Source organism: Chiloscyllium plagiosum, chromosome 6, assembly GCF_004010195.1.
Source record: "Chiloscyllium plagiosum isolate BGI_BamShark_2017 chromosome 6, ASM401019v2, whole genome shotgun sequence".
Classification (NCBI taxonomy): domain Eukaryota; kingdom Metazoa; phylum Chordata; class Chondrichthyes; order Orectolobiformes; family Hemiscylliidae; genus Chiloscyllium; species Chiloscyllium plagiosum.
Window position 1 is genome coordinate 61,881,695 of NC_057715.1, and position 12,656 is coordinate 61,894,350.

The following is a 12,656-nucleotide window of genomic DNA, read 5'->3' on the forward strand; positions in this document are numbered from 1 at the left end:
ACTAAGGCAGAATTTCCCTCCTCAGGCTTTCATATAAATGTTTTGAAGTTAGCATCTGAAGGATTTATTAGAAACCATCTGTCTGCCAATAATAAGCACTGCATCATTGTGACAGTCATGTGTTAGCTTTTTTTTTGTCTGGGAATAGCAAAACACCAACAAGTACCAAGAGGCAGCACTTCAACCAGTAAATAAATGGGTGATTTATTTCATAGCCTCCAGCTTTGTTATGAAAAAGCATTTTCATTTGAATTCCAACAGTCACAACAGATTTCTGCATGGACAGGTTTTATTAAAACATGAGAAAGATTGTCATACATTAGTTTGACCCGCTACAAGTACTTGAATGAGTATTGTTCAGATAAAGCAAAATTTTGAATTATGTTAAACATCTAATTATATGAATCAAAAAGAAATATTAGGGTACTTCAGAAAGATTACTTTGGAAACTTGTATTAATGCCTTTTACACTAAAATGTGTTTTCTCTAAGGTATTTTTACATTACGATTCAAGTTGTGTATTTAGAAAGCTGCTTACTTATGTCACACTTTATACTGTATTTAAACATGCAACAATAGTTGAATTGACAAATGTTAGCTCATGTAAAATGAGTTGGCAAACTATAAGTAGACAGTGGGTAATTCAACGTCTGTAACTTGTGCACAAAAGGAGATAATGGCTGATGAGAAGCACATTAAATCCTAGATTTCTTGGCATGTAGATGTCTCAAACTGGAAGATTATCAACATAAATAATGCAAGAAACAGCATAATTTTATATGTATCCAAAGAATATAGATGGCTGACTTTTGTTGTTGGAAAGGCTCAATTTGCAAATCAGAAATTTCTTGAATAAATAAACCATGCACTGTAATTGGTAACAAAGTGTAAGTTTACATCTGCACTCCTTTTGAAGGGTTGAAATATCTTGTTCATTTAACTGCCTTTAGGTAGGGAAGATCCAGTTGCTTGATGTTGGTTTTTAACCATTGTCATAGATTCATATTCCAAACCACTCCTGCTGTATTAGTCCCATGAATAAACTATTCCACTCTTTTGGCATAATCTCGTAGTTACTCATTCTGCTGACTGAAATGAAAACATTTTATTGAATATTCAGCCAATCTGAAGTGATATATTAATGAGATAGAAATTCAATCCAAACTAACAGAGACAAAGCCCCATGGCAGAATGCACTTTTCATTCCGTCACTCTCCCAGTCTCCCTTTAATTATCTGGTTGGAGGAAGGCGAGCATAAGTGACAGCTTAGAAGCTTTGGAGGAACTGGGCTATTTTAATGTAGACAACAAAATAAAATTGATTTGCACAGTTGCAAAGGATAGTGCTCAGGGAACTAGAAAGGAACTGAGTCTGAATTAAAGTGGCTTTAATTATTTCTGTGTTTCCAATTAGAAGTTTTGATATTCAAGGGCTGGCTGACATTTTAATGCGGTATTTTCAACAATTTTGCATGAGGCATGAGTCAAAATACAATGATCTCTGGTTTTCACCTGACTTATTTTTTGCTTTTAAGAAAATCTCAGTTTAAAATCCCTGTTCAATTTCTGTAAGTTTTATTTGCTGAAATTCTGAATCAGACTTTGCTAACCCAGGGTTAACACATTAATAAAACACATTTTTCTTTCATGTTTACAAAAGATTCTTTTTAAATACAAATTAAAGACTTCTGTGGATAATAAAATGTTTTTATTTCTAGGTTTATAGTTGTCAATCATTTGAACTGTTGTCATTGTCAAATCTCTTAGATCTTAAACCTCAGTCAATATAGACAGTCCCTCTCACAAGAGATCACTTGATTCTTGCAAACCCAGACATTAATCAGTCTTTTTTTTCTTTTGCTAGTACTTTGAGCTGTACAAAAATGTTTTAAGCAAACTCCTGAAATTGGACACCTGCATCTCTGAGCTATTGACAAAATCTGACCAAATTGGAGAAATATTAGCTGTCCTTTGTTACTGAAAACCCCACACAAAAATATGATGCGCTTTCTTTTGGAGATAGCTGTACAAGAAGAAATAGATATTGAATTTCACATTGAAATAATGAAATATCACATAGTATTTTGTAAGTTTGGATATATATCTAGTCTCGTACTTTGCTGACAACCTCATTTTATTAATTGTCCTGCGTAAGCAGAAATGAACAAAGAGGAAACGGAAAGAAAAACTGGAAAAAGTCATCCCTGAGCCATTTATATTTAGCATCTTATAGACACTTTAGAAAGGCATTGAAAGAGATCTTGGAAATGGCATTGAAGATTACATTTCCACTTGAACTGTCTGGTCCATACAGCTACTGTATCTTTCAATAAGACAAGAGTACTCATTCCATAGGGAATAATGGAGCCCAGTAGGTCAAACATTCCCATACTTAATGCCTTAATTTGATTTAGCTTTGCAGCTAGGAGGCCACTGAAAAGCTGTAGAAAGTACACTTGTGTGGGTGTGTGGTGAAGGTAGGACCTGCTATGGCTGTAATGTTCCTGCAGTTCAATAATCTGACTTTTGAATTGTTGTAATCACCAGCTGGACCAGGTAACAGTAAGTTAATTGTACTTATTGGACTGTACCCAGGAAATAAATCAATGCCTTTAGAAGGAGAATTAGTGAATAAAAGTGAAAAAAAGTTGTTAGTGGTTATTACACAGGTTTTGCATCAATACAATATGTAGGTTTTAGAAAGACACCTAAAATAATAACATGTTAATTTTTAACACTTTTATTTAATACTCCTTTTTCAATAGTTTTAGCTATTTTACATGAAATTACTCAACACGGTTGCAAAAGAAAGCAGTTTGAAACCTGTGATAGGAAGTCAAAAACTGTGAAAATTCAGTTGCTCAAATCACGATACAACAAAGACCAGGAACCACACAAAACTCTTTTTGGTCCAACACTAAAAGTATGACCAATCTTGATGCAAAGGCTCTTCCCTAGTATTATAATGATGTATCAGAACCCCAGGTACAATGGTCATTTTTAACTTTTAATTCCAAAATGCATTTTTTTTAAAAGACTGCTATAGACAGAAACTGATTGCAGACCTAAATTTAATGCTGTCAGGTAAAGTTCTGTGCAAGATCCATGGAATGTCATGCACAGTGTCAGGGGAAGTTCAAACTGAGACACAGGTATAACAGGATACGGGAACAAAGATGCTAACTACTTTACTCTCTCAGCAGAAAGTTGTCACTTGCAGATATATTTGGTGTTTTGCCCTTTCAGAAATATACAAAATAAGGGGTTAAAACTGATTGCAACACTGGCCCGAAGCACCCACAGTATTGTTCAGGAGGGAGTTCTGGGAATTTGATCCTGCAACATTGAAGGAAAAGTCAGGATGGTGAGTGGCTTGCAGAGGTAATACAGGTGATGGTATTCACAGGTATTTTATGGCTTTGTCCTTCTAGACAATTGTGCCTGTGGATTTGAAAACTGCTGTCTAAGGTTTATTTCTGCAGTGTATCTTGTACGTACTACACACTGCTGCTACTGAGCATTGGTGATCCAGGGAGTAGAATGATAGTGGATGTGGTGCCAATCAATTGGGCTGCTTTATCCTGGATGGTGCTAGATTTCTTTAGTGTTGGTGGCGCTGCAATCATTCAGGCAAGTGGGAATAATTCCTTCACACTCCTAACTTGTGCTTTGTAGATGATTAATAGGTTTTGGGGAGCCAGGAGAAGAGTTTTTGCTACAGGATTCACAGCCTCTAACCTGTTCTTATAGCCTGAGCATTCATATGGTTCATCAGAAGTTGGAGATTCAGTGATAGTAATACCATTGAATGTCAAGGGACAAAGGTTTGATACTCTCTTGTAGGAAATGGTAATTGCCCAGCAATTGGGTGGCACAAAACCTGGATATTGTCCAAGTCTTTGAATATAGATTGCTCCAGTATTTGAGGGGTTACGAATTCACTGAACATTGCGCAATCATCAGCTATCATCCCCACTTCTGACCTTATGATGGAACAAAGATCATTAATGAGCCAGTTGAAGATGGTTAGACCTGGGACACTACTCTGAGGAACTCTTGCAGAGATGCCCTGGAGGTATGATGACTGACCTCCAACAACCACAACCATCTTCCTTTGTGCCATGTATAACTGTAGCCAGCGGAGACTATTCCCCATGATTCTCATTGACTCTAGTTTTTCTTGGGCTCCTTGATGCTACCTTCATTAAAATGCAACCATAATATGAAGAGCTGTCACTCTCACTTCACCTCACTTGTGGAATTCAGCTCTTTTCTCCATGATTGAACCAAGGCTGAAATGACATCAGGAGAGTCGGAGTCCTGGGGAATCCAAACTGGGCATCCATGAACAGTTATTGCTGAACAGATGTTGCTTGATAATATTGTCAATGACACCTTCCATCACTTTACTGATGATTGACAGTAGACTGATGGGTGATAATTGGCTATGTTGGATTTGTCCTGCTTTTCATGTACAGGACATACCTGGGCAATTTTCCACATTGTCAAGTAGATGCCAGCGTTGCAACAGTATTGGAACATTTTAACAAGAGGGTGCAGCAAGCTCTGGATCACAAGCCTTCAGTACTATTGCCGGATGTTGCCAGAGCCAACAGCCTTTGCAGTATTCAATGCCTCCAATTGTTTCTTAATATCACATGAAGTGAATTGAACTGTCTGAAGACTAGCATCTGAAACGCTGGGGACCACTGGACAAGGCAGAGACAGATCATCCACTCGGCACTTCTGATTGTAGATTGTTGAAAATGCTTCAGCCTTATCTTTTGAACTAATGTGTTGGGGTTTGAGGATGGGAATATTTGTGGAGCCTGTTTCCACTGAGTGGTTTAATTATCGACGAACACTTGTGACTGGATGTGGCAGGTGTGCAGACCTTAGATCTGATCCATGGGTTGTGGGATTGCTTAGCTCTATCTATTACTTGTGGTTTATGCTGTTTGGTGTGCAACTATTCTTGTTTTGTAGTTTCACCGTGTTGAACCATCATTTTTAGGTATGCATGGTGCTGCTCCTGACATGCCCTCCATTGACCTAGCATTTTATCCCTTGACTTGATGGGAGGAGTCAAGCAAATTATATACCAAGCCATGTTGTTACAAATTGGATCTGTTGCTGCTATTCCCAGCCTTAGCTTTGTCCATGTGGTGTGCAACATAGACCAGTACTGACTCATTAGCCATGTTGGTCCATATGCTACATGGTAATCAGCAAGAGGTTTCCATGTCATACTTGATCTGATGCCATGACACTCTGAGGTGGCTGGACTTGATATTGAGGACTCCAGTGTAACTCTTTCCCAATTGTGTATAATAATGTGCCATTACATCTGGTGGGACAGGACATATCCAGAGATGGTGATGTCTGAGACACTGTCATGATTCACTGAGTATGACTAAATTAGGCTGATGCTTGGTTCATCTGATTAAAACCCTCAAATTTTGGCATATTTTGCCAGATGTTAGTGAAGAGGATTTTGCAGGATAGACAGGACTGATGTTGTAATTGTCATTTGCAGTACCTAGGTGGATACCAGGTGGTCTGTCTGGTTTCAACTATATCACTCTTAAAAAGCTGGAACTCTCTTCTGAGCAACACTACAAGTGTACCTGCAGCACATGGATTGTATTAATTCAAAAGGTTCCACAATCACCTTCAAAGGCAATTAGTATTGAGCAATAAGTCCTGAACTTGTCACTGACAGCCATTTCCAATGAAAATTAAAGAACTGCATTCATTGGTTTTACTTAGCAGTCAAAAACTGGGGAATTTGGTGAGAGTAGGGATAAGTTTTCCTTAATTTAAACAAAATGCACTGGGATTCCCATCAGTCAGATTTTACTGTAGTTTTCTCTGTGTGTGATTTGAATTATTTGTTTAAGTGTAGCAAACCAATGTCTTGTAATGTTGAATGTCTTTTCAGTTTGTTTTCACACCCACAGTGGAGCTCTGTTTGTTGCCACACGGTAATTTGAGTACATATATGCACTAGCTTCATGATCAAGATTAAAATCTGCAGAGAAACTTGAGAAATGGCATGTCGCAAGGTTTGTGATGGTTTGTAGCTCAGGTTGAGGTTTAGGGTGTAGGTTTGCTCGCTGAGCTGTAGGTTTGATATCCAGACGTTTCATTACCTGGCTAGGTATCATCATCAGTGGTGACCTCCAAGTGAAGCGAAGCTGTTGTCTCCTGCTTTCTATTTATATCTTTCTTCTGGATGGGGTTCCTGGGGTTTGTGGTGATGTCATTTCCTGTTCGTTTTCTGAGGGGTTGATAGATGGCATCTAGATCTATGTGCTTGTTTATGGTTGGAGTGCCAGGCCTCTAGGAATTCTCTGACATGTCTTTGCTTAGCCTGTCCCAGGATAGATGTGTTGTCCCAGTTGAAATGGTTGTTTTTTTTTCATCCGTGTGTAGGGCTATGAGGGAGAGGGGTTATGTCTTTTTGTGGCTAGCTGGTGTTCATGTATCCTGGTGGTTAACTTTCTTCCTATTTGTCCTACGTAGTGTTTGTGGCAGTCCTTGCATGGAATTTTATAGATGACGTTGGTTTTGTCCATGGGTTGTACTGGGTCTTTTACGTTTGTTAGTTTTTGTTTGAGAGTGTTGGTGGGTTTGTGTGCTACTAGGATTCCGAGGGGGTCTCAGTAGTCTGGCTGTCATTTCTAAAACTTCTTTGATATATGGTAAGGTGGTTAGGTTTCTGGCTGTGTTTGGTCTGATTGTTATGGTTTGTTCTGCGGACTGTATTTTTTTTGAGTATCCGTTCTTCTTGAATACGTCATATAGGTGGTTTTCCTCTGTTTTTTGACGTTCGTCTGTGCTGCAGTGTGTGGTGGCTCGTTGGAATAGTGTTCTGATACAACTTCGTTTGTGTGTGTTGGGATGGTTGCTGGTGTAGTTGAGTATTTGGTCAGTGTTTGTCGGTTTTCTGTATACGCAGGTTTGTAGTTCTCTGTTGTCCTTTCTTTCGACTGTGACGTCCAGAAATGCGAGTTTGTTGTCGGTTTCTTCCTCCTTGGTGAACTTTATGCCTGTGAGGGTGTTGTTGATGATGTTAAATGTCTCTTCTATCTTGTTTCGTTTTGTGATGACAAAGGTGTCATCTACGTAGCGAACCCTGTTCAAAGTTCCATGCAAGGACTGCCACAAACACTACGTCGGACAAACAGGAAGAAAGTTAGCCACCAGGATACATGAACACCAGCTAGCCACAAAAAGACACGACCCCCTCTCCCTCATAGCCCTACACACGGATAAAAAATAAACACCATTTCGACTGGGACAACACATCTATCCTGGGACAGGCTAAGCAAAGACATGTCAGAGAATTCCTAGAGGCCTGGCACTCCAACCACAACGCCATACACAAACACATAGATCTAGATGCCATCTATCAACCCCTCAGAAAACGAACAGGAAATGACATTACCACAAACCCCAGGAACCCCATCCAGGAGAAAGATATAAATATAAATATAAATAGGAGACAACAGCTTTGCTTCACTTGGAGGTCGCCACTGATGATGTTACCTAGCCAGGTAATGAAACATCTGGATATCAAACCTACAGCTCAGCGAGCAAACTGACACCCTAAATGGCATGTATAATCAATAAAGGTATAACCAGTTACAAACACAGACTAACCACCAGTTAGGTCTTTCCACTGAACAACATTTATCAACCAAATATTCCGCAATCCTTATTTCCTGAGATGGAGCAGCATCATTTAATTAAGACTGTAAGATTTATGAGAAGCAGGCCATATGGCCCATCAACTTTGCTCTGCCATTCAATGAGATCAAGGCTGATCTGATAATTGTCAAATACACTTAGCTGTCTTTTCACCAAAACCCTTGATTCCCTGATCGTTTAAAAACATGTCTCTCTCAGCCTTGAATACAATTGACCACCCAACCTTTACAGCCCTCAGTGATAAGGCATTCCATAAAATCAGAATCCTCTAAAAGAAGAAATTACTTCTAGTCTTTGTCTTAAATTGGCAACACCTTACTCTTCGATGATGTTGTCTACTCTTAGAAGCTTTCATAAGGGAAACAAACTCTCCACATTTACCGTGTTGAGTCCCCTAAGAATCTTGTATGTTTCAATAAGCTTGCTTCTCATTCTTCTGAACTCCAATGAGTACTGGCCCAACCTACTCAACCTCTGCTCTAATACACTGCCTGCATACCCAGGATCAACTTAATGAACCTTCCCTGGACTGCCTCCAACACCAGTATATCTTTCCATTGATTAGGGGCCCATAACTGTTAACCGTACTCCAGCTATGATCTGACTAGTGTTTTGTATAGTTTTAGCAAAACCTCACAACATTGATACTCCATTCATTTTGAAAAAAGGCCAACATCCCCTTTGCCTTCCCTATTACCCGCTCTACTCGGCTTCTGGCCTTTTGGGTTTCCTGTACAAACTCTTCCAAATCCCTCTGTCCTGTAGCTTTCTGGCATTTTTCTCCATTTAAATAATATTCAGCTCCTCTATTATTCCTCTCAAAGTATCCCAAAGTATATAATGTCAAATTTTGCTGACTCACTTAACCTGTCTATATTGCAGATTCAGTGTGTCATCCTCCCCACTTACCTTCCCACATATTTTTGTGCCATCTTCAAACTTACTGACCGAACATTAACTTCCATCATCCAAGTGTTTAATATATATTGTAAATGAAAATGGTCCCAGCACTGATCCCTGTGGTACTCCACTAGTTTTCAGGTTGCCAACCTGAAAAATCACCATTGAGTAGTTGTCACTTAATGCACAGAAAAGATACTTAATGTAAAAAGGTCATACAAGCAGTTAGATATTACTGTTAACTATAATTTCAATTGAGGCATTTAAGAGAGCATTGAATGAACACTTGGATAAAAAAATGTGCAAGATGTGAAAAATGCAGGCGATAATTATTCTTGTTTGACATGTTAGTGTTGGCATAATGGGCTGAATGTCTTCCATTTTTGTTTCTGATTTCCAGCATTTGCAGTTCTTTTGGTTTTTATGGGTGGAATGGCCTTCATCCGTACTGTTACTCTGACAAGAGTATGATCATTTAACAGTCAATCTGAGGCTGCTCATCCCTTACTTTATTAATTTGTGATTTAAAATTTTCAAGATGAACAGAGCTATTCAAAATGAATGTGCCATTCTTATCTTCCCTAATTTCTGCAAAGGTTTCAAAATAAGAAAATATTCGAAATGGACAAGGGGTTGCTTAGCATCCAAGGGCACATTCACAGTGCAGCAATCATTTCAGTCAGTCAGTCATAACTGTGTTCACAGTATCTGCTTGGAACTGAAATAGTCATTATCAAGAGAGGCCTGTACAACTGCTTGAGCACCAGCAGAGCTCTCCCATCAATTAAAAATGTAAACATTTCAAAATTTTAAGGATCATAACTCCCGTCTCAAAATATTAAAATTATAATTCAGAAAATGCCAATTTTGTAAACTGCATTTGGCAGGGAACTGGATTCATACTCAGTGTGGCATTGAACAGATGGGATATGAGACACCCCTGCCTGAAGCTTCATTTAGTTTATCCCAAGAGTCTGGCTGCTTCCTGCATCTTATTGGCACCCTGAGTTCGACTTCACTGTGAAGCCCAGCTCACTTCACAGCAACACAAAGTTGAAAGTGTGAATAGTTCTCTGTGAATTGTCACTTGGTTTTGATTTTCTGCCATTGTTTTTTAAAAAAAGAAAGAAAGACTTGTATTTATATGCTGCCTTTTAAGACCTCAGAGTTGCCTGAAATGCTTTTCAGCAAATTGATTACTTGAAAGAAATGAAGTCAGTTCATAATTTAAGAAATATAGCATTCAGTTTATGCCCGGTTCTTACGACCAATGGTGATAATAGCTAGGTCATTTACCTTATTGGTGTTAGTTGAGAAATAAACATTGACAAGGAGGGAATCCTTTGTTCTTCTTCAAATAACTGACATAGGAATATTAGTATGTGCCTGCAAAGGTGAACAGGGCCTTAGTTTCACACTTTATCTGAAACTCCACAATCTGACAGTACAGCTCTCCAGGACTCCCACTGGGGTCTATGCCTGATTATTTTTACTCAGATATCTACAGTGTCACCTTTTGATTCACAGTCAATGATGGTACCAATGAGCCACATTGCATACGTCTTCATGCAAAGTAATACAAGCTCTCAAAAGCTGTTAGTAGTGAGGTGTTGAGAGGGCATGAATGTTTGAATATTCAGTGACAGGTGGTCATGCTGACACTCAACTCAATGTCGTAGAAGCTGGATTGAACCATTCTGTTGGTCATCCCTGAAGAGGAAAGAAATTAAAGGTGTAACCCACAACTTCCTGAGCTCAGCAACAGCAAAGAGAAGGAGAATGTATGGTTGAGGTCAGATGAGAACATTTGGTGAGGGAGGTGTGAAGGTCTGTGTCTGTCCACCCTAACAGCATTGCTGACTGGATCCGGAGGGAGTGCTGATTTAATTTAGTGATGCAGTTGATTGCTTGTTGGTTAAATATTGGCCAATTTATCAGAAAACAGGTTATTTGGTCATTACTCTGACATGTTTGCATTGAATATCAGTATGTTGTTGACTGCCCATTTCCATTATTCCATTTTAGATTCATGTGAGGAACCACTTTAGGAGTACTTGTTCAAATGGGAGGTCAATTTGAACTGGTTGACCTCACTGCCCGATTCTTTTGCAATGTCTATTTATTCTTTATTTGCCTGTAGGAAGTGGGTGCCACTGTCGAAACTAGCATTTGTTGCCCATTGCAAATTGACCTTAAACTGACTTGCTTGCTCAACCATCTCAGAAGGCAATTAATAGCCAACTATATTTCCATGTGTCTGCAGTCTTATATCGGCCAGACCAATCAGGATTAATTGCCAACATAGTATTACTGTGACAGATTGGAGATAAGTCACAGAAAAGGTCTGCGCCTTAATCCTCCCCAAATGGGATTAGTCAACAGCAACAATAATTGCAACTGAATGCTTGCATTCTGGTTTTGTGTAGGAAGATGGAGGAGGAATGGGGGTGGAAGGATGGCTCAGTGGTTAGAACTGCTGCCTCACAGCACCAAGGACACAGACTTGATTCCAGCCTCTGTCTGTCTGTCTGCTTGTCTGTTTGTCTGTGTGTAGTTTGCACATTTTCCCCATGTCTGTGTGGATTTCCATCAGGTGCTCCAGTTTCCTGCCATAGAGCAAAAGATGTGCAGGATAGGTGGATTGGACATGCTAAATTGACCCATAGTGTCCAAGGATGTGGAGGCTAGATAGATTAACCATGGGAAATACACAGTTATAAGGGTAGGGATAGGGTGGGCCTGGGTGAGATGCTCTTCAGAAGGGCAGTGTGGACTCAATAGGTCAAATGGCTTGCTTCCACACTGTAGGGATTCTATGATTCTAAGATTTTGTGTTCAAATTCCACTCCATAGACAAAGCACAAAATCTAGGCTGATATTCCAGGGCTGTACTGAGAGTGCTAATGTGAGAGAAGCTTTCTTTTGACTGAAAAATTAATCAAAGATCCTATCTGCTCCTTCAGATAGATATTAAAGATCATACACAATATACCAAGAAGCGCAGGTGAGTTATCTAAGATATTTTAACCAGTATTTGTTCCTCAACATTACTAAAATAGATTTTCTCATTGTTTCACATTGCTGTTTGCTGTTTCTTATGTTGGCTTCTGAATTTCTTACATTAAAACAGTGACTATATTTCAAATGTAGTTCATCAGGTAGTTGCCACTTCAGGGCATCCTGATGTCATGACAGCTATTGGAAGAATTGACTCTTCCTTTATTCTATCTGACAAATTCTAATTACAATAGTTAATGTTGTGCATTATTATTACTGGTTTTTTATTAACTTCAGATCCGTCACTCAGTTACAATGTGAATTTGTTCCATCCTCTATGCAGTGCCTTACTAACCATAAAATTAACCCACTTAATGATGATACTGAACTGCTCTCATCTCACTAAGTATTAATCCTTCTGCCTTTGGAAAGATTGGAAAAAGCACAAGAGGGCATGAGTTAGGATTACAGTATCCAGTTCGTATATAGGAGATTTGATTGATAGCATTACTGCAGGGAGGTATAACATAGCTCCAGATATTAAATCTTGCAAATAATTACACAGATCATGAAGAACTCTGAATTGTGTGACCAAGAGAGACTGGTCGCAGTAGCCCATGAGAATGTGTAAGACAAGCATGAAATGTTGTTTCAAGCCCCTTCTCCAGCACTTTGAATGGATTCATTAATTTCTCTTCTGAAGCTAGTTAAAAATCATAATTAGTTATTTATCAAAGGGAAATATCACTTTGTGTCCTTCGTTGAGACAGTCCCTTGTCTCTCTGTGAACTGCCAGGCCGTCAGGGAAAGGAAGGATCAATGTTTTATCATTTGAACAGAGATTGCTGGGTGTTATTCCTGTGGGTGTGCAACTCATTTAGATGCATGAGTGTAAAGTCCCTTCTCAAATTTTCCACTCACCTGCACTGAGTGACCCTCAGGTTAAATCACCACCAGTCACTTCTGCCTTATAAGAGAATGGTCCTCTGTGAGGATGGGAACTTTACATTTATATTGACAAAAGTATGAGGGTGACATGGTGGCTC

General features: G+C 39.1%; 1 protein-coding gene across 12 annotated transcripts in view; it reads left to right on the plus strand.

The window, feature by feature from the left end:
- The window catches only part of tenm4 (teneurin transmembrane protein 4), a 660,982-nt gene that overhangs the window by 182,723 nt on the left and 465,603 nt on the right, over positions 1 to 12,656 (plus strand). Inside the window, exon 1 of one of the 12 annotated variants that reach the window (XM_043691656.1) lies at positions 11,599 to 11,617. The exons of the other annotated variants lie outside the window; for them this stretch is intronic. The gene's annotated coding sequence lies outside the window, so the exon portion shown is untranslated. Of the gene's footprint in view, positions 1 to 11,598; positions 11,618 to 12,656 lie in introns of those variants that run through there. 12 annotated transcript variants of the gene reach the window in all.